This window comes from Hemitrygon akajei, chromosome 13 (assembly GCF_048418815.1).
Source record: "Hemitrygon akajei chromosome 13, sHemAka1.3, whole genome shotgun sequence".
NCBI lineage: Eukaryota > Metazoa > Chordata > Chondrichthyes > Myliobatiformes > Dasyatidae > Hemitrygon > Hemitrygon akajei.
The window spans coordinates 72072112-72094728 of NC_133136.1; positions in this window are offsets into that span (position 1 = coordinate 72072112).

The window sequence follows — 22617 nt, forward strand, 5'->3', positions numbered from 1 at the left end:
TACTTTGGTGAATGAGTTCGGTCCTCAATCATTTGCAAACACAAGTGTTGTTATTAATTGCAGCTCATCTTCTGTGGTTTGTGTGACACTGCTACTGGAGTGTTAACTCTATCAGCTTCCCATTAGTTCTGAAAACGAGCACTATTGCAGCGGGAGGTTTGTCAGAAGTGAAATGCAAGCACGGAGAAAGATTGCATAAAAGCATTGGAGCAATGAAACAACACACACAAAATGCTGGTGGAACACAGCAGGCCAGGCAGCATCTATAAGGAGAAGCACTGTCGATGTTTCGGGCCGTGACACTTCATCAGGACTCGGCCTGAAACGTCGACAGTGCTTCTCCTTATAGATGCTGCCTGGCCTGCTGTGTTCCACCAGTATTTTGTGTGTGTTTTTTGAATTTCCAGCATCTGCAGATTTCCTCGTGTTTGAGCAATGAAACAGTTTTGTTTGACACCAGCCTTCACTGAAAATGATTCTATTATTGATGTTTTGGTTATACTTGCATCCATCATGGTTTAAAGGCAAGTTGGTGATGAATTTTTGACAGCAGATAAGTGTGAGGAGGTTGATAATATCTAAGGCTTTAATTAAGTTGAAGAAGCAGACTCAAGGAAAAAAAATACTCTAACAAATTTCTACAGAGGTACAGTGGAGAACATTCTGAGTGGTTACATCACCACCTGGTATGGAGGCTCCAATGCACAGGATCAAAAAATGCCACAGAAAGTTGTTGACCCAGCCAGCCCATCATGGACATTAGCCTCCCCTGCACTGAGTACATCTTTAAAAGGCCGTGCTTCAAGAAGGCACATCCATCATTGGGAACCCTCACCATTCAGAACCTGCACTCTGAATGTTACTGTCATTAGGACAGAGGTGCAGGAGCTTGAAGAGACACAGTCAACATTCTAGGAATAGCTTCTTCCCTCCACAATCAGCTTTCTGAATAGACCATGAACCTCATTGTTTTTGCACTCTTTTTGTTGTGTTCAGTTATTGTAATATACCTGTATTTCATATTATAACTTACAGCATTTTTTTATGTTTTGCATGGTACTCCAGCCACAAAGCAACAAATTAGATGACACATGTCAATTCATAATGAACCTGATTCTGATTCTGAAGATGAGGACCTGGATACTATTACTGTCATTAAAGAACTAGTGATGAACAAACTAGAGTGTAGGCAAATCCCCTGGTCCTGATGGGATGCCGGCCAGGGTACTGAAAGAAACAGTGGGAGTTATAGTTGATAAGTTTGTGTTCATTGGCCAAAATTCCCTCGACTCTGTGCAGGTCCCGGCAGACTGAAAAACAGTGAAGGCTGTGCCTCTGTTTAAAACAAGATGTAGATAAAAGGTGGGTAACTATAGGCCAGTTAGCTTAACATTTATATTTAGGAAAATGCTGATAGTTATCATTAAGATAGCAATTGCTCAACATCTGGATAGACGTGATTCCAGCGGACAGACACAGCATGGATTCATAAAGAGAATTTTTTCATTTTAACAACCTTACTGGTGTTCTTTGAGGATAGAATGAGCACAGTGAGTAGACGGGAACAGGCAGCTATTCTATGTTTTGATTTCAGAAGGCATTCAATAAGGTCCCACATAAAAGACTTATCCATAAGATCAGTTTGCATGGAATTGGGGGTAATATAATAACATGGTTAGAGTCATGGTTAATCAATAGAAGGCAGACGGTTGGAAAAAATGAGTGTTGCCAGTCAGTGGTGAGCAGAATGGCACAGGGGTCAGTACTGAGCTCACAACTGCTTATGAAATACATTAACGATTTGAAAGAGGGTATTGAATGCAGCATGTCTAAGTGTGATGATGACACTAAATTGAGAGGTCACTGCTCAGAGGGTGTGCACAATCCAAAAAGAGATATAGGTAGGTGAATTGAGAGGGCAATGGTTTGGCAGATGGGGTACAATGTTGGTAAATGTGAGGTCATCCACTTTGGAAGGAAAATCGGTCAGATTATCATTTAAATGATTGCAGTGTGCTGTTGTGCAGAGTGACTTGCAAGTGTTTATGCATGAATTGCCGAAGTTCGATTTGCAGGTGCATCAGGTTATCAAGAAATCAAATGCAACGTTGGCTTTCATTGCTAGATAAATTGAACTTAGAGCAGGGAGATTATGCTGCAGCTGTACAGAGTATTGGTAAAACCACACCTGGAGTACTGTGTGTAGTTCCGACAGCCTTGAAGAAAGATATACTGAGGAACAGAAGTCTAAAGGCACACACGCAGTGATCGATCCAGGAACAGCTTCTTCCCTTCTGCCATCCAATTTCTAAATGAATATTGTACCTATGAACACTAACTCGTTACTTTTTATTTCTGTTTTTTTTCAGTACTTATTTTAACTTCACTATTTAATAGACATACATTATATATATTTCATGTAAATTAGTTTATTTTCTCTACATTTATTTATCATGTACATCATTGTACTGCTGTGACTAAGTTAACAAATTCACAACATATGCCGGTGATATTAAACCTGATTCTGACTCTGATTCTTTAGAGTTAGTACAGGAATGGCTCATCAGTTGATTCCAGAGATGAAGCAGTTTGCCTAAAAGGAAAGATTGAGTAGCCTTGTTCTATACTTGCAAAAACGTCATCCCCTTCTCTCAATTCCTCTGCCTCCATGGCATCTGCTCTCAGGATGAGGCTTTTCATTCCAGAGTGAAGGAGATGTCCTTCTTCTTCAAAGAAAGGGGCTTCCCTTCCTCCACCATCAACACTGCCTTCAACCGCATCTTTTCCATTTCACACACGTCTCTTTCACACCATCCTCCATTCACACTTTCACCTTTCCAGGGATAGGGTTCCTCTTGACCTCAACATACACCCCACCAGCCTTTGCGTCCACCACATAATTCTCCGCAAATCCACCAACTTCAATGGGATCCCATCACCAAGCACGTCTTCACACCTCCCCACCCCCCACTTTCTGCTTTCTGCAGGGACCGCTCCCTAAGCGACTCCCTGGTCCACTTGTCCCTCCCTACTGATCTCTTTTCCGGCACCTATCCTTGCAAGTGGAACAAGTGTTATATACACCTGCCCCTACACCTCCTTCCTCACTACCATTCAGGTCCTCAAGCAGTCCTTCCAGGTGAGGTAACTCTTCACCTGTGAGTCTGTTGAGGTCATCTATTGTATCCGGTGCTCCCAGTGTGGTCTCCAGTAAATCGGTGAGTCATGACGTAGCTTGGGAGACTGCTTCACTGAGCACCTGCTGAACAAGTGGGATCTCCCACTGGCCACCCATTTTATTTGCACTTCGCATTCCCATTCCGATATTTCTATCCATGGCCTCTTCCACTGTTGTGATGAGACCACACTCAGGATGGAGGAACAACACATTATATTCTGTCTCGGTAGGCTCAAACCTGATGCATGAACATCAATTTCTCGAACTTCCAGTAATGTTCCCCCCCCCCCCCATTCACCATTCCCCATCCCCTTTTCCTTCACCTTATCTTCTTGCTTGCCCATCCCCTCCCTCTGGTGCTTCCCCCCCTTCCCTTTCTTCCAATGGCCTTCTGTTCTCTCCTGTTAGATTCCCCATTCTCCAGCCCTATATCTCTTTCACCAATAAACTTCCCAGCTCTTTACTTCAACCCTCACCCACCTGGTTTCACCTATCACCTAATGTTTCTCCCTGCCCCCCCCACCTTTTAAATCTACCCCTCATCTTTTTTCTCCAGTCCTGCTGAAAGTTCTCAGCCTGAAACGCCGACTGTACTCTTTTCCATAGATGCTGCCTTCCCTGTTAGTTCCTCCAGCATTCGTATTGAATTTGAAATGACTTTATTACATACATCCTTCATATACATGAGGAGTAAAAATCTTTACGTTATGTCTCTATTCAAATATGCAATGTGTAATTATAGTAATTTGTAATAAACAGTATGTAGAACAAGACAGTCAGTTTAACATAGAAATACAGTTGCGTCAGCATGAATTTATCAGTCTGATAGCCCGGTGGAAGAAACTGTCCGGGAGCCTGTTGATCCTGGCTTTTATGCTGCAGTACAATTTCCCAGATGGCAGCAGCTGGAACAGTTTGTGGTTGGGGTGACTCAGGTCTCCAATGATTGTTCAGGCCGTTTTTACACACCTGTCTTTGTAAATGTCTGAATAGTGGGAAGTCCACATCTACAGATGTGCTGGGCTGTCCGCACCACTCTCTGCAGAGTCCCGCGATTGAGACTACTTTTCCCAGAAGAGTAGTGAATGTATGGAATTCTCTGCCCAGGAAAGAAATAGAGGCTACTTCATTAGATTTACACTCAGTGACCACTTTAATAGCTGCAGGAGTGGTCTTTGATCTCCTGCACATGACTGTCGTAATGTGTGGTTATTTGAGTCTGACGTCTTTTGTTTTTCACACCATTCTTTGTAACCTCTAGAGACTGCTGTGCATGAAATTCACAGGAACTCAGCAGTTGTATAAATTTCATGCTCTGTCCCAGACGGGAACACCTGACAGTAAATTCCATCTGCCATTTTTCAGCCTATTTTTCCAGCTAGTCCAGATCCTGCTGTAATTTTTCCTCACTCTCCTCTCTGCCCCCAATCTTGTTATCATCCTCAATTTACGGTGCCTTGGTGGTAGTGCATGGGTACCACCACGTGAATTGGTGCAAGAGAAAACAATAACAAAAGGCAGATTAATGTGTTGGAATTATAGAATAAGAGCAGTGCAAGGCCTAATGAGGTAGATTGTGAGGTCTTACTATATTGCTTATTATGCCCTGACACCTTAATAGCCATCTTATCATAGTAGGGGACTGTTCAATCATATTAAAACAGAAGGACAGAAGCTGTCCTTGAGCCTAGTTGTATGTACCTTCAAGCTTTTGTATATTCTGCCTGATGGAAGGGGGAGAAGGGAGAAGGTTTGGGACAAGTAGGTTCTTTGTGGCTTATTTTCAGAGCTCGTGTGAAGTGTGCCAAGAGTGTGTGGATGGGAGTCTGGTTGCATGATGTGCTGAGCTGTGTCCACAACTCCCTGCAGTCATGGGCAGAGCAGTGTATTACCAAGCCATGATGCATCCGAATAGGGTGCTTTCTCTGGTGTATCAAAGTTCAAGGGGGACATGCCAAATGTCTTCAGCATCTTGAGGAAGTCGAGCCAGTGGTGTGAAGTAGAATGCTTTTGCTTGAAGGATCCTTTTCCTTCAGCCTTGGAGCAAAAGGGCATTGACATAATAAAATCTGATTTTAAAAGCATGGCATTCTCTCAGCAGAGCACCACTTAACTCTGGAGAACATTGTGCTCTTTACTTACAATAGCTAACAGTCTCCGCAGGAGTTGAGAAGACATAGTTTTATAGGGAATAAAGATGAATTCATTATACTGCAGTCCCCTATGGAATATATGGCAATCACTGTTCAAGTCATCACAGTGTAGCAGAACTTGCTACAGGCGCGGACTTCAGACTAAAATACCAAATCTCATTAGCACCATCAGTTTTGCTGTCAAGCAGAACGTCGACATTGTGAGCCAGGACCTAGCAAATGGCATTTGACTGAAACTGACACAGATGTCTTTTGCCCATTCAGAGTCTCCCCTGTACTCATCAATTAATTGTACATCTGTTGGAAGATCTGCCCAAGCAGCCAAGCTTAGAACCAAGGGATATTGGCTCCAGTAACTGGCTCACCTAAATAGCTAATCTAAGAATGTAGAGTAGATGTTTCAGATCGTGCATCAGATTGTTTTTTTTAAATCTTCCAGGGTATATTTTCCTTTCTTGCTCTGTCTGTGTGTTTATTCCAATGAGTACCATTTCCACATTTGAAACTGAGTCCTATTATTCTTCTTTTGCAGGCTGAAATGCCCATTTCCCTTATCATTATTTATAATAGAGACTTTATAGTGAGGAGTATGGGTTTCTCTACTGCCTATAAATCCTGTTTGTCTCAGACACTGTGATAAGGTATAATACTCAAGGCACGGACTTGTCCTTAACAACTTTGAAAATGTTTTTATTGCTAAGATTTTTATGACATGTTTACTGAAGTTAGGTGTATTCAGTCAGAGAATATCAAATACCAATTCAGATCTTTAATCAGAAGTGTCAACTCATTTCTCTTTCCATAGATTCAGCCTGACCTTCTGAGAGATTCTAGCATTTTTGTTCTTTTTAAATTTCAGAATCCCAGTATCTGCAGTTTCTTGATTGTTAATTCAACAACCTAGTTTTAAATGTAATGCCTTAAGTTCTCTGCAATATTTTAATAAACTTACTTCTTGATATGTTAGGAAGAGCACATACAGTGTATTAATAGGAGCCCAATGAGCATTTGTAAATGTATGTCTATTTTCAAAATGTCTACTTTCATGTTTGTTTATTTTATAATGAAGAAAGATGTGAGATGAAATTATTTTGCAGCCGAGTTATTATATAATTGATAGTTAATACTTAGTTGATTTTGTGTCTTCAGTCTACTATACCTCTCATTGTTACTAAAATATATTTCATATTGTTTATTAATTGAAGGTTTTATATGTGATGTAAAATAAATAGTTTTAATGCTAACTAAGTGGTACAGTGGTATAAAACAACATTGGTAGGTTCAAAAATGTTACCCAGCTACAAAGAAAGCTCAAACAACATGCAAGTTGTATTGTCTGGACAGATAGAATTACTGTAGTATTGTTTCTTGGAATCTTAATTTCCCTGATATACACTTAAAGGCAGCAAAGAGATTATGGAGGAAGAAGGGAAAATATGGAGAACTAGATCTTTTCTAAGTAGCTGAAAAAACAGTATGTTGCATGTTGATATTTCAGTTATATTTGAGTAATATTGTAAATATATTGTTTCATTAGTATTTTGTTCATTTAAATAATTAATATGGATTACATGTAAAAATAAGTGAATACATGATACATGTGCACCTTGCTTAAAGTAAACACAACGTTAGAATCACTTTTTGCACTCTCCCGTCTTTTCCTTCCAATTAGTTTAATGTTTTAGAGTTACAAAACATAACATTGACTAAAAAGTATTTTTAAATGAACCCTTGACGACTATCTACCTATTGAAGTACAGTGAGATACTCAAATAAAAAAAACAATGTAGGATGTGATCTTCAAAAGGGAAGACACGTTCAGGTTTTAAAAAAAAGGCAGAAAATGTAAGAATTCATTGCTTTATAAGCAGTGAGTACAGGGTGATGATAATCATAAATAAAAGCAGAAATGGCTGGCTACATTGGGAAGATAGATGTTTGATTTTGTATGCCGAATGGATTGAGTAATATTTTAAAGCAAATGAAATATCCAATGAGAAGTGTGTGCCAGTTTATCTGAGTGTGTTGTGTTTAAAGGCAAACTGTTTGCTTAGGAATTTGGCTGCTCTAACCAACCAGTGGAAATGAGCTTTGCTGATATTGTGAAAGTAATGCAGGAATGTTTAGCACCAAAACCACTATTCAATGCTGAACATTGTTGGTTTCATAAGCAGAATCAAGCAGCAAGAGAGTCAGTTTCTATGTACGTGGCTGAATTGAAAAGATTGTCTGAGCATTGCCAGTTCGGTAATGGGCTTATTGATGCACTGAGAGATCATTTAGTTTGTAGAATCATACAAGAAAATATTAAAAAATGGCTCCTAACAAGCACAGCTTACATTTAAAAGAACAGTCGCAATTGCAGTATCAATCGTAACAGCAGACAGAGACACAATTGAGATGCATTCGGGAATGAACATAAGTGTGAACAATAATGTATTGTCTAGACAGAAACATGCCTGGACAAACAAATTTTGTTACCATTGAGGCAAGGGTTCACATACACCAGACCAATGCAGGTTTAAATGCAAGACTTGCAGAAAATGCAACAAAGAAGGATACATATAAAGAGCATGTTGGGCAGGCAAAAATAAATGGACTATACAAGGAATAAAAAAAGACTTTAAAAAGTCAATAAGAGCACTACACTGCATGCTGTTGTTGAAAAATCTGTGAATGATGATAGTGTCACAGGACTAGGTAGCCTTGAGATTTATAATATGAAACTGAAAATAAAGACCTTACACCACAAGTGAATGACAAATTAATTAAAATAGAATTCGACACTGACTTGGCTGTTTCAGTTATTTCACCAAAATGCATATGAACAGCATTTCAAAGTTCGTTAGAGGTTTCTTGTCATTGCTGAGGACAACAAGATTGCAGTGCTGCTCCATTCCGTGCAAACAGCATGCTGACAATTCAATTACTAAAACACAATAACTAAATTTAAAATAACATCTGAGTTATTTAGACTGACATCTAAGGTACAACTGAATTAAAAACAAACAACTCTGAAATGGGGCATTGTTCAGTCGCACGACAGCCCTGAGGGAAAAAGCTGCTTTTCAGTCTGGACTTCCATGCAGAGATGTTTCTGCATCTCCTCCCAGATGGCAGGAGATTAAGTAAGGGATTACTGGGCTGGGACGAGTCCATCATGATTCTATGAGACTGCCATAGACACCGTGAGTTGCAGATGGTTCTATGTCCAATAATTGTGTCCCAGTGATGTCCTGTGCATTCCTGTTCACTCACTGAAGTGCCTTTTTGTCAATCTTGTTGCAACTGGTGTATCAAACTGTCATGCAGCAGGTCTGAATGTTCTCAATTACTTATTGATAAAGGTTTACCAGCAGCTTTTGGAGTGAATTTGCTCTCTTGAAATTCCAAAGATAGTACAGGTGCCGTTAAAACTTCCCTACTATCAAGGAGGTGGTGATGTTCACTCCTGAAAACTTAAAGCTGGTGATCCTTTCATTGCTTCATCATTTATGAGTAGTGGAGCTTGTTCACGTCTTCTTGACTTCCTGAAATCGATCATCATTTCTTTGTTTTTTTTTTATGTTGAGTGGAAGGTTAGGGTTTTTGCACCATTCAGACAGTTTCTGCATCTCCTCTCTGTATGCCGTTCCATGGTCACTTGTAGCTAATCCAATCACTGTGTTGTTGTCTGCAAATCTGATGGACACAGTCATGGGTGAAACGGGTGTAAAAGAGTGGGCTCAGTACACATCCCTGCGGTGCATCAGTGTTCAGGGTCAGGAGGTCGACTTGATTAGTCTGACAGTCTGGGTGTGTTTGGTAAGGAAGTCCAGAATCCAGTTGCAAATTGATGTATTGAGTCCCATATTGTAGTGATTAATGGTCAGCTTATTGAGGAGTATGGTGTTGAAGGTAGAACTGTAGTCAATAAAGAGCAGATGGTGCAGATGTCCTTATGTTCAGATGTTCCAGTATCATGTGGAGAACGTTGGAGGTGATGCTCTTGGTTGATCTGTTTGCCTTATAAGCCAATCGGTGCTGACCCAGAAGAGCAGGGATGGCATTCTTAATGTGGGATATAACCAGTCTCTCCAGGGACTTGGAAGCTTTGGGGATGAGTACGTCTGCTCTGTAGTCATTGCATTAAGGTTATTGAATGAACTTCAAGTGGGAAACAAAAAGCTGCTTGTAAAAGTAAATGCAAAGATCAAAGCCCAGCTGGATGAATGGAGGGTGAAAAAGAAAAGAATCAATAGAGATATGGAACCAGAATATTTGTAAGATAATGTTGTGAATGAGGAAATTAAGAGGAGAGATATTATGGTCAAGGAAACAATAGAAGTATTAATAAGAGAATTCTTCAGTAAACTAAATGCACCTTCCTTATATCAAGATGCACATCCTGGAAAGAAGAGAAAGGAAGGTGAGTAAAAGAGAGTGAAGAGGTTGAAAAGGAAAGAAAAGATAGAGAGGAAGAGCATAAGTGAGAAAGGCATGAAAGAGAGAAGGATCATGGTAAAGATGAAGAGTGGGACAATGAAAAAGGGAGAAGACAGGGCTGGGAGTGAAGCAAGGTTTGAAGTTCATCAGAGAATAAAGCCGAGAAAAGGAGAAGAAAGGTGTCCAGAGCTGTCAGGACCACTTCTTGTAGTCTCAGAGTCAAGTTCTATAACCACCACGGAGGAAGCCCCAGAACCTCAGGAAGCCACAAGTCTCACCTGCCAAGCAGAGAGATCCCCCTTGTTAGGAAAGATGTTATCCCACAAGAATAAGAAATCTTCCACAGCGATTAAATCTTTTGACATGAATGGGACAGTATTAAAAATTATTATGTTGTGGATGTCTGTATAGTAGTTGTATTATGTAGTATACTGTATATATATATACATATGTTGAGAACATTCTGTATTGAGTTGGAATTTATAGCTAAGCAGGGAGAAGTGCTCTGTATTTAATGTTTGAGTAAAATTGTAAATACATAGTTTGATTAAGCTCCTTGTTCATTAAAATAATTCATGACAGGTCATGTAAAAATAAGTGAAGTGCATACGTCAGGACACTACCACATGATACGTGCATGTCTCACTTCAAATAAACACAAAGTTAGAATCACATTTTGGGCTCTCTTCCTTTTAATTAGTTTAATGTTTTGGAGTTACAAAACATAACATAGTACTCATTAAAATACCAAATAATTCAGCTCTATAAATCCTTTAGACAGGTTTTCATTGACCTGCATCATCAACTGTAAATTTCTAATCACATTTTGTAACTATGACTTCTCTACCTCTGCTCTGAAGGTCTTTGCTGCTCTAATTACAATTTGAACAGTTCACAGATTTACAATGGATGGATTTCTCAATCAGCCTTTAATACTGCATAGAGGTGACTACTGACAAACTTTTAATTAGGTTCTTGGTACAAAGGAGGAAGAGTTAGCTATTCAGCAATAGTTGTATTTCATAGCTGTTTTCCACTGTGTCAATGGCTCTATGTAAAATGCATAAGTTGTAAAGACCTGACTTCTCTAACACCTTTTGATAAAGTCCCACATCACATTGACATAGTTACAGAAAAATAATGGAAAGTGAGAGTTCAGATAATCCTTGGAGACTGAAGTGGAATTTAGTGAATGAGAAAAAAAAATGTTAGATCAGTGATACTAATTTGGAGGAGATACACTAAAAGTTTCTAGGGATTCATACTGTGATCTGTCTACTAAATGAATACGAGGCTGGAAGCTGCATTCCAAGCCACACACCAGCTGACTTGGAAATACATCACCAGGGGCCAAACTTCACTCTGGTCCCCAGACATCTCCCTTATTGAGACTACAGTGGTGGAGTAGAGCAAGCAATCTGAAAGTAACCCCACTAGATACCACAGAGGAGGTGAGGATAGTGGTCTGCCTGGCCCTCAAAAGAGCTGTTTAGCCAAAATTGAACGCTAGAAAAGGATAGTGACTGGCCCTTCAGGCCCTATGGTGAAATCCAGTCATCATGATGTTACCGGCGGAACAAAGAAAATGCAACGGGCCTGATGCCCTCAGAGGAATATCACAGGAAAGTCCACAGATTCTGGATGATCCGGCCCACAGAGTTTGACTGCAGGATCCCATGGATTCGATTGTGAGGATGACCTCAGTTTTACTGAAGAAATCCAGACTGTCAGCAGACATATGCAAGATATTTCTGCCTCAGGGTCCGGTACCACCAAGTCTTTACAGGCTCTCTAAGATACATAAGGAGGGAGCTCCCCTGAGGTCTATCATCAGTGGGTGAGGTTCTTTGACTTACCACCTTGCTAAGCATTTATTGACCATGTTGCCTCCCTTTGTTGTGGGCTGCGAGCATCACATCATGAATTTGGCTGACTTCATTACAAGATAACCAACAACCAGCTGAACCCAGAGGACATGAAAGTCAGTTTTGACATGTTGTCCCTGTTCATGAGTGTTTGCATTAAGGACAGCTTAGTCTCCTATGGTCAAGGTTTGATAGGGGTAAAATTGAACATTTTGAACAGACACTTACATCAACGTACTTCCTCTATAAGGGGAACTGCTATGAACAAATGGACAGAATGGCCATGGGATCGTCCTTGTCACCAGCTATGGATAATTTCTACATGGAGGATTTTGAGGAGAGGGCTCTGAGTTAATCACCGTTACACCCCAAATGTTTCTTCAGATATGACAATGACACCTTCATAGTGTGGTTTCATGGACTCTAGACACTCCAATAGTTCCACAATTATCTGAACATTATACATCCAAATATTCAATTTACGATGGAGATGGAGAAGAATGACTGCCTCCTGTTCCTGGGCATAATAATACAACAGAAACCGAACAGTAGCCTTAGACATAGTATCTATCGGAAACTCACTCACACGTACTTATACCTCAGCAATAACAGCCACCTTCATGCCTCCCAACATAGAGCAGTGCTTTCTGTTTTGATTAACTGTGTGAAAACTATTTCGAATCCAGGGAGTCTTCCCTGAGAAATGAGACAATTACGCACGATGTTCCTACAGAATGGCTGCAAGGTCAAGGAGATCAATCAGGCCCTTAAAAGGGCCAAAGGAAATAACAGGAAACCTAACAATGGGGAGGAATCAGTTGCTACCGCCTGTCTTCCTTATACTTCCACAGTTTCTGAAAAGATCACCCGGAACCTGAAGAGATACCAGATTAATACCGTCCACAAATCCATAAGGAAGCTCAAATCACAGCTTATGAGCTTATGAGGGTCAAATAAAAAGCTTATGTAGATGCATATCATATTTTTTTACTGAGTTAAGTATTGTATGTAATTAGTTTTGCTACAACAAGTGTATGGGACATTGGAAAAAAGTTGAATTTCCCCATGGGGATGAATAAAGTATCTATCTATCTATCAAAAGTGAACTGGGACTCAGGTCAACTGCATTTACAGGATTTCCTGTGAATGCAGAACAGTGCCTATTGGCCAGATGGGATGCATGGTGGAAACCCGCATCAAGGAGCACAAGAAGTGTATCCACTTGCGTTACCCAGTGATATCAGTAGCAGCAGAACATTTCATTTGCAATGGCCATAGGACTGATTTTGATGGCACAAAACTACTGTGCTGCACCAATAGTTTTTGGGACTGCCTGGTAAAGGAAGCCATTGAAATAAAATTAGAGAAAAAGAATTTTAACAAACGTGAAGGTCTCACTCTAAGTAAGAACTGGAATTTGATTGTAAACAAGGTGGGAGAGTGGAAAACTGATTGGATGAGGACTAACTAATCAGGAGGGACTGACAATGGTGGGTATAAAAACCATCAGACTAGACTTGCTCAGGTATCATCCCTGATAAAGGTGGCAGAGTTTATCATCAAAATATCAGTTATAATCAATACCTGTACTCAGCTAGAAGCCCAAGAACAGTTTGTTTTGTTACATCACCGTTCCTTCAGCATTGCTGTGTCAAAGTTCAGGAACTCCCTCGCTAACAGCATTATTCATATATTCACATCTCAAGGACTGAAGTAGTTCAAAAAGCCAGCTAGCTCATTGCCACCTTCTCAAGGGCAATTAGCAATGGACAATTAAGTGCTGGCTCAGTCTGTGAAGCACACATCTCTTGAATGCATAAAAGCAAAGCATTACTCTGCTCCATTATTAATCTTAACTTGAGAGAGGAAACAGATTTACACATGATATCAAACTGTAGAGATAGACTATAAAAGAATCCAGAAGATACCAGAGAAATTAGACAGATTTACATCTGGGCACTACTGCAAAAAATTATTTCAAAAACTATTAGCTTAATCCATTGTGGTGGAAGAAGCTTTGGATCGCAGAGTAAGAGACACTCATGTAGATTTCCAAGGTCATGTGCCCTTGATATGTTGTAAAATTAATTTTAATTTAATTTTGTCATTTGTACTACAAAAAGTACTCAACAAATTGGATAGGGTCTTGGCCTGAAACGTCAACTGTTTACTCTTTTCCATAGATTTTGCCTGCCCTGCTGAGTTCTTCCAGCATTTTGTTTGTGTTGCATTTGATTTCCAGCATCTGCAGATTTTCTCATGTTTGAGATAAAACAGCTTATGTGGGGAGTGAAAACTCAAATGCCAACTACTTCCCATTTAGAAACATGTATTACCTGACATGTTTGGTTTCTCACTGTTGTTCTGTTCTTATTTAAGGTTCTATGCATCCACAACAAGTTGTTTTATTACAGTATTACTAAGTATTTGCAGGCCAGTGTCATTGTTGCAGATTTACTAGTTCAATTGATTTAGCAACAGCTTTGAATGCACATTATCTCATAGACAAGGCAACATAAGTATATTCAATGTGTTGACTTTGCGCTGACAGAGATAGAAGTTGAGAGATATGTAGTCACATTCGTGTGGCTTTTATAGATATTGGCTGAGGACTTCATGAGGAAAAAAGGACACAAAATTTTTCCACTCATTCGAAGAACGAGAGTATCAGCAAAATGCTCACCACAAGAGGGAAAAAAGAGAGGACTGCAATGACACAGATAAGGCTTTAATTCTTTAATTTGATCAAGCTGCAAGAATGTTGAAGTAGAGTAATGACAGGCATATTCATGAGTATCCTATTCACTCATCCCTGTTTTGAGTAACAAAGCAGAAATGGAGGTTTTGAAGTGATGAAAATAACAGGGGGTGAATAATAGAAGTAGTGTAAGTGTACCTTCCATACCTTCAACAAGATAGCAGCATCAGGCCATTTTGGCAAGAATGGAATTTGAACAACACTGAGGTTAGTTGAAATTAGACAGAAACGCCTCAAGTGGTTGCAATCTCATCAGATGTTTGGCAAATGTTGTCATGTAAATTCATTCTCCTGAACCCATTTCTTCTGATCCAGAAAACAATTCCTGTTGCTTAAGAGAGTTCTGGAGCAAATTCACAATGACAAAGAGCATTGAACAATATAACTTGGATGCACTGGAGAGGATACCCTTTGTGCAAAACCAGTGCCTTGTTTTACCTATCAATTCCATCCATGTGACCCATACAACTTTGGAATGTGAAAGGAAACCCAAGCACCTGGACAAAACCCACAGGGTCAGGGGAAGAACGTACAATCTCCTTACTATCCACAATGGTAGAATTGAACACAGATCACTGTGGTCATTTGTGGAAATGTGGTAGCAGTTAGCATAGCGCTATTACAGTGCTAGTGACCTGAGCTCAGTTCCACCTCTGTGTATAGCAAAGAGTTTGCACGTTCTCCCCATGACCAGGTGTGTTTCCTCTGGGCGCTCAGGCTTACTCCCCCATTCCAAAGCCATACAGGTTAGTAAGTTAATTGGTCACACGGGTGTTATTCTGTAGTGCAGGCTCATTGTGCTGGAAGGGCCTATTTTTGTGCTGGATTTCTAAATAAGTAGGTAAATAAATAAAACAAATTGATAAATGTATAAAAATTACAAAGAAAAACATAGACAACCTAGAGTACAATGCAGGTACTTCGGCCCACAAAGCTGTGCCAAATGTGTCCTTACCTTAGAACTACCTAGGCTTTACCCATAGCCCTCAATTTTTCTAAGCTCCATGTACCAATCCGGGAGTCTTTTAAAAGACCCTATCGTTTCCACCTCCACCGCTGCTGCTAGCAGCCCATTCCATGCACTCACCACTCTCTGCGTAAAAAACTTATTCCTGACATCTCCTCTGTACCTGCTTCCAAGCACCTTCAAACTATGCCATCTTGTGCTAGCCATTTCAGCCCTGGGAAAAAGCCTCTGACCAGCCACACGATCAATGCCTCTCATTATCTTGTACAACTCTACCGGGTCACCTCTCAACCTCCATCGCTCCAAAAAGGCCGAGTTCACTCAACCTATTCTCATAAGGCATGCTCCTCAATCCAGGCAACATCCTTGTAAATCCACAAATACAAAAATTCTACATTTTTTAAAACAAGTGAACCAACTAAGAGCACATACTGTAAATAATTAAAAACATTTAATCAATGACAAATAATGAACAAAAGTATATAACAAATTACCTTTGTTTCTACAGCCTTAAGATCCCTGTTCAAATTAAATGGGCTCAAAGATCCCACACCAGATTCAACTTGATGGACACTCTGTGAACTAACTCTTTAATGTAAGCGCTGAGAAATTAAGCAAGCTACTGCTTTGTGTTTAGATCCAGGTAGTGATGCTTCAGAGAGTTTCTACATCAAGCTGCCCGCAAACACCAGCAAAATCCAGATCATCATATTGATGAAATATGTAGTGAGAACTTCGGGTGTGGTCTTTATTTGGGTGAATCTACAAAATTATAGCATGCAGGTATTTATTTAGCAGTTATAAAATGCTGTAGGATTGTGAAAGTCTGTGGTATATCATGCAGAGGGTTTGTCAGTGCTTGTGAATCAAGCTAAGGATAGACAGCATGCATGAAACATTTATGACAGCAGATTGTGAAGATGCAGAAATTATGTCAAGTCTTGGAAAATAATCACAGTGTGCAGGAAATGTTATCAATCATGTTGCAGAGAATGAGGCACATCATAGAAATTCTTTTGATTTTTGAGCTTTTGACAGGGAGTATTAATTATAACAAGCTGATGTTGTGGTGCAGCATTATTTCTACTTGTAGCATGGTTGTTGAATGGCACAGATAAATATTGTATTACACTCAACTTCTCATTCAAAAGCCTCATTCCAATCAACAGTGACTCCCAAAATATTAAGCTACCTTTCACTTTGAATCAGTCACAGTTACTTTGTCCCATTTTGACAGTTTTTTTTCAGGTTTTCAGCATTTGGGTACTTTCCATTTTGATTCTTGAAAGGAATTATCTCTGAGCGTTTGAATAAAATTCCAAATCTTCACTGCATTGAGTTAGTTTACTCTGCACTATTTTGCAATGAATAGAAAAGAAGAGATCAAAAACTGATTATGCATTAATGAACAAAGGAGAATGATTTCAGATAAGTAACAAAAATTTGGAAGGGAAAGAGAGTATAGCACCATTACATTTATATAAAGAGTTATTGCAAAGGGAAAGAGTACCAGACGATTCATAGCCAAATAATAAGATTCATATATTCTAGAAGATAGGTGGATCAAATACAAGGGGGTGAAGACCAATCAATTTAATATCATTCACAGGAAAGCTAGTAAATTTTTCATCTTATGTAGATGATGAAGTTCTATAGACATCCAGAAACTGAAAATATAATTAGTAATTGTCAACAGAGATTTCAAAAGAAAACATCAAAGTTGAAGAGTCTTATTGAGTTCTTTGTAGAAGAGATTGTGAGGATAAGCAATGGTGATATAGTAAACAAAATGCATTTGGATTTTCACAAACTTTGGATCTACACACTCACGATTAGAGGCAAATCGTGTGGAACCAAAGAAGTATCAGAATGGACAGAAAGCTGGCTCTAAGCAAGTCATTAAACTTGCAAGTAGTTCATCAGACTGGATGAAAATGAGAAGAATTGTTCTACTAGGATTAATGCTGAAGCAACTGATAATCATTTGGACTTTAGAATCAAAGAGAATATTCAGAGAGATTAGATGATGTTCACGTAGAGAAGGACTGTGAAGAGTTACAGTCATCGAACAGAGATAACTATAGACCAAGTGTGGATAAACTTATCAACAGGGAACTTGATAATCAACATAGACATGAAAAGTGAATGAACCATTTCTGTACTGCAGACATTATGGCTTCATGATTAATGTTAAAAGCATCCAGAGTGGCCATGTATTTGCAAAATGATCTTCATCACAGAGGTGTTTGAAGATGGCTTCTGGTGAGATAATGATTGTTAAAATGAGATAGAAGAAGAGTATTTGGAGGCAAATTTACACAACTAGCAACTCAATTAATAAGGCAATTAAAAAACAAACAAAATACCTGGTTTAATTTTAAGGAGAAAGGAATTATGTTTAAATTGTATGGGATCTTGGTTATGCTAGACAAAGCATTGTGAACAGTTCTAGTCTCCATATTATATAAGGGAATATTGAGACACTGGAACTGGTGCAAAGAATATCTACAAAAAAAATCATAACTGGGAGGCAATTCCTTTTAGGAAAGATAGAAAATGAGTGCTGCAGTTTTAGGGGAAGGAGAAGATTTCGGACCTGAGGAAGGCTTGATAGATTGATTTAGAGATGAGTCATCGTGCGGTGGAGAAAAGTACCAAAGACCATAACTAAAAATTGTACATTAATAAACATATAGGGAATTCAGAGAAATGGCATTACCCATGGAATGATTAGAATCTGCAATTTTCTACCACTGAATATGCATTCCATTAAAATCTAAAAGTTCCACAAGAAAATAAATCTTTGGTAACTAAAAGGCTGAAGGACAGTTAAAATAATTGAGTCATATAATATTGCAAAAGATGCAACAAACTTCAGGCATGGGATGATTTTGAACCAAAAGTGGATGACAGATAAATCTGATACAGAGGAAAGGGATGGGACAGATCATGCCTTGCCCTAAGATATCTAAATACCTGCTTTTTGCAATGTGGCAAGTCATCAGTGTAACAGAGAGCACCATAACAACTTTCCGGCTGTCCTTACACAATGGTTTTGTCAACTGGTGAACCTCCTCACTACTACCACCCCACTGCCCACCCCACACCACCACCAAACTTAATGTCCAATCGCTAACAAGTCCATTCTGAGGAATAAATCGACTTATTAAATAAACAGACCAAGATCAGAGAGAGTGTGCATGAAACATAAAGCGTAGCATTCATCAGATGACTCAAGCACTCAGTTTCTATTCCCTAAATATGAAGTGATATAATGTAACGCTTCTTACGGTTATGGATTCCACAACCCATCTCTCCATTTCTCATGGTTGTGGGTGAGTGTCTGTGAGTATTGCGGCAACGTTCTCTCCGGTCCACTCTGCAATGTTGTCAGCCCATTTCTTCCTCTGTCTGCCCCTTTTTCTTTGCTCCTGCACCATTCCCCGAAGAATGGTCTTTGAAAGTCAACTTGTTAGGTGGCCATACCATCTCAGCTTCCTCTTTACCATGGACAGTAGATCTTCGTAGTATCTCATGAGCTGGGTGATGGATCTTCGTACTTCATCATTTGAAACATAGTCTGTATAGAAGATGCCGAGGAACATTCTGAAGCATCTCATGAGGCACTGTTGTAAGATAAAATTCATTCTCATAATCAATGACAGTGAGAATCTGAATCATAATTTTCAAATCATATCAACAGATTCCAACATATTGTACAGCTTCTCGATGATTTTGAAGTGCTGTAATTTACTTGTGCATGTTATATTCCTGTTTTATCATTTGATAGTTTGCCACATAGCAAAACATTTACTAAGGGAAGAAGTTCAAGTTAAAAGTCCTTCACAATGAGAATAAAAGGGCTCACAAGTGGCTTGAGATCCCACTGCCAGATTAGTTGGCCATCCTGATTGCATTCAGGAGATTCAGATCCAAAATTGACCAAACATTTAGTTTTTAAAGAGTTCACTGCAGACCAGGGCCAAAAAGGTGACATTTTAAACCATATTTCATTGAAGGGGATCCAGGCAGTGATGAGCTAGTGCACTCTAGCTGATATTTATTCCAGAGATTGAGGATATAAGCATTCTGGATTCCACCCACCCACACCCCAGCCACCAAAACTTCCTCCTCCATCCTAAGTTTCATTCTCATTTGCAGTTTAATTAATTTTCAAATTCCCAGTTGTGAGTAGTTGTTTTATATATTATAAATAAATAAATTGACATGTTTGTTTATTTAAAATATGTTTATTTTTGCCAAGATCTTAAGAACATAAGAAATAGGAGCAGGAGCAGCTATCTGGCCAATCGAGCCTCTCAGCCATTCAATAAGATCATGGCTAAATTGGCCATGGACTCATCTCCACTTGCCTGCCTTTTCCCCATAATCCCTAATTCACCTACTATGTAAAAATCCACCCAGCCTTGTCTTAAATATATTTACTGAAGTAGCTTCTACTGCTTCTTTGGGCAGAGAATTCCATATATTCACCACAGTCTGAGAAAAGCTGTTCCTCCTCATCTCTATCCTAAATTTACTCCCCCGAATCTTGAGGCAATGTCAAGGTGGAGCTTTTGCCTTTACTAGCTTTTGATTCATGAAAACCACTCGAGACTTCCTCAAGATGAAAGTATTATGACATACAATGACAATAATATATTTATTTCAGGATTTATTCAATATTTGCCTGCTATTCACCACTGTTACTTAATTTCCAAACAGCAAATTCAATTTCAAACAGAACCAATTGGCATCATGGTAATTTTATCCTCTGACCTTCACCTTTTGTTCTTTATGTAACCTTTGACTGAATTATCCAGTGCCTCACGAGAAAGGCTGTGTCTAGGAAGGATCTTAGCATGGGCTCAAACATTTAACTTCCAACAAGTAATGGGTTTCTGTGTATACCAGATGTCTAAATTCTTAATGTACCCAACACAAATTGATAGCAGTTTTGCCATTGTCTGGCAAGGGAGTTCTCTTTTGCTGCGATTTCTCAGTATTTGCACTGGGGGATTTGTGAAGTTAGAGAGGATTCAAAGCCTTAGTATCTCCATTGGGGATTGTGTGTTTCCAGAAGAGAAAGGTAAGGAGAAAGTATAATTCTTTTTCAATTCATTATGGCTTGTTAAGTGTTTAATTATTTAAGAGTAATCTTAATTTTTCTGTTAATTTTATTTTTTAATTGCCCAGATTTGGTTAGTGCTTACTATTTAAAATCTTTTTTTTAATTCTTTATGTTCTATTTCTTAATTATTTAACTATTATTGATAACCTTTCTAGTCACTATCATGTAGCTTGTTGAGCACTCATGATAACGAATTTATGAAGTTTGCAGCAGTTCCCCAAAACACGATACCCCTTCTAATGATTATTGCTCTCCAGATAGATGTAGTTTTAGCAACCACTAGCCAATTCTATCACATTTTGAGTGGCATTTGTTCTACGTATGTCACTGTTTATGTTTGTACATAGGTATTATCATGCTTGTAGAACTTGATGTCCAATACCCAACTTTGGTTTATTGAGTTAGTGCTCATCTAGCTTGCACAGTGGACTGGTGAATGATGGCATCATTATGGTTGTAAAACTGAATGTACTGTACATCCCTTGTACAGAACACTGCCCAGTCACACTCTAGTGATGTGAGCAAGTGGAACTCCCTGGAATTGTGGAACATTTACCACAATGAAGATGCACATACATGAATATTATTTTTTTTAAATTTTATGCAAAACATGCTGGAGTTGAGAATGATAAGTAACCAAACAAACCAGTGATACTTCCATTCATAATATATAAGTGGAGCTTTCCCATGAAATATACAAGTAAGTCATCTTTATATGTGTTCATATTGATGACTGAAAGCAAAATTTCCAGAACAGAGAAAGAGACAGGGATCCAGTGCATGGCTTCAGCACAACTGACTGATGGAATGATGCACCATCAATAACTCTCAGAGACGTGAGGCGAGATATAGGCTTTTATTGGCTGGAAGAAAGAACAAGCAGCAAGTGACCACGACACTACATCCTGGAGACTGAGGCCGGGGCTGTGTCTCCAATCGCCTTTATACCGGGGTCCATGGGAGGAGTCACGGTCTGTGGGAGGAGCCACAGGAGCAGTCAGCAGGAGGGGCGTGTCCAGACAGGTATATGTAGTTCACCTCATGGAAGTAATAAGGGTGGACATCAGTGTAAGTTACATGTACTAAGCAGTAAATGGAGAATGATGTGTAGTCAATCATCATAGAATTGAGGGTCTCAGTGATCTCCATCATGTAACAGTAGGTGACAACCTAGAAGATTAATTAATATACACAAAATGCTGGAGGAACTCAGCAGGCCAGGCAGCATCTATGGAAAAAAGTACAAGGTTTTGGCCGAAACATTGACTGTACTTTTTCCCATAGATGTTCCCTGGCCTGCTGAGTTCCTCCGCATTTTGTGTGTGTTGCTCGGATTTCCAGCATCTGCTGATTTTCGCTTGTTTGCGATTACTTTAATTTATATCTCCAACTTTTAGCCTGGAACACTCCCAACATCCTGAAATCATTGGCAATGTGAACGTTAATCTGCCTTGTTGTGACTGAGGATGAGCAAATGGCAGATTTCAATGGGTGCATGAATGTCACAGATTGCTCCTTGCTAATGTTCAAGTAGGAGAGTTTTGATTTGTGACAGAATTAAATGGAGTCCCCTGAGATGAGACAAGGCAATTGAAGAAATCTGCAGTGGAGTGGTGGCAAGTGCTGCCAGGAAATCCGATGGTTTTAGTGATATTGATGGGTCAGCAGGTATAGAAGCATGACGGTCACATCCCCTGAAGGGACCTTATTTCTCACACTCCACCTCCCCCACTCCCCTACCCTGACTATCATCCAAACCCATTCTTCACTATCCTTGATTTTCCCTACTTCCAAATTACAGAACGTTCTCTCCTCTTGATTGCCATCTGGTCAGGTTGCCATCTTGTTTTGATCTGCTTCATTGTTATATAGATTGCTTTCTGCAGGTTCAAGCTGTCTCTTGTTCAAACACATTTCACAGAAAATATTCAGGAAAATTCCGATTGCAGAAGATTTATGAAGAGTGCCCATGATCATATTCTGACTTAGCCTGAAGCACCCAGTCCTGATATTCAATCTTTAGTGAAACAGTTTTCTCGTAACGTAGTATGATTGTAACATTTTTGCTTCCTAATAAATGCTGGGATTGTAAATTAAAATACCACCATACTAAGTGTTATTTTTAGCTACAAGTGAAGAT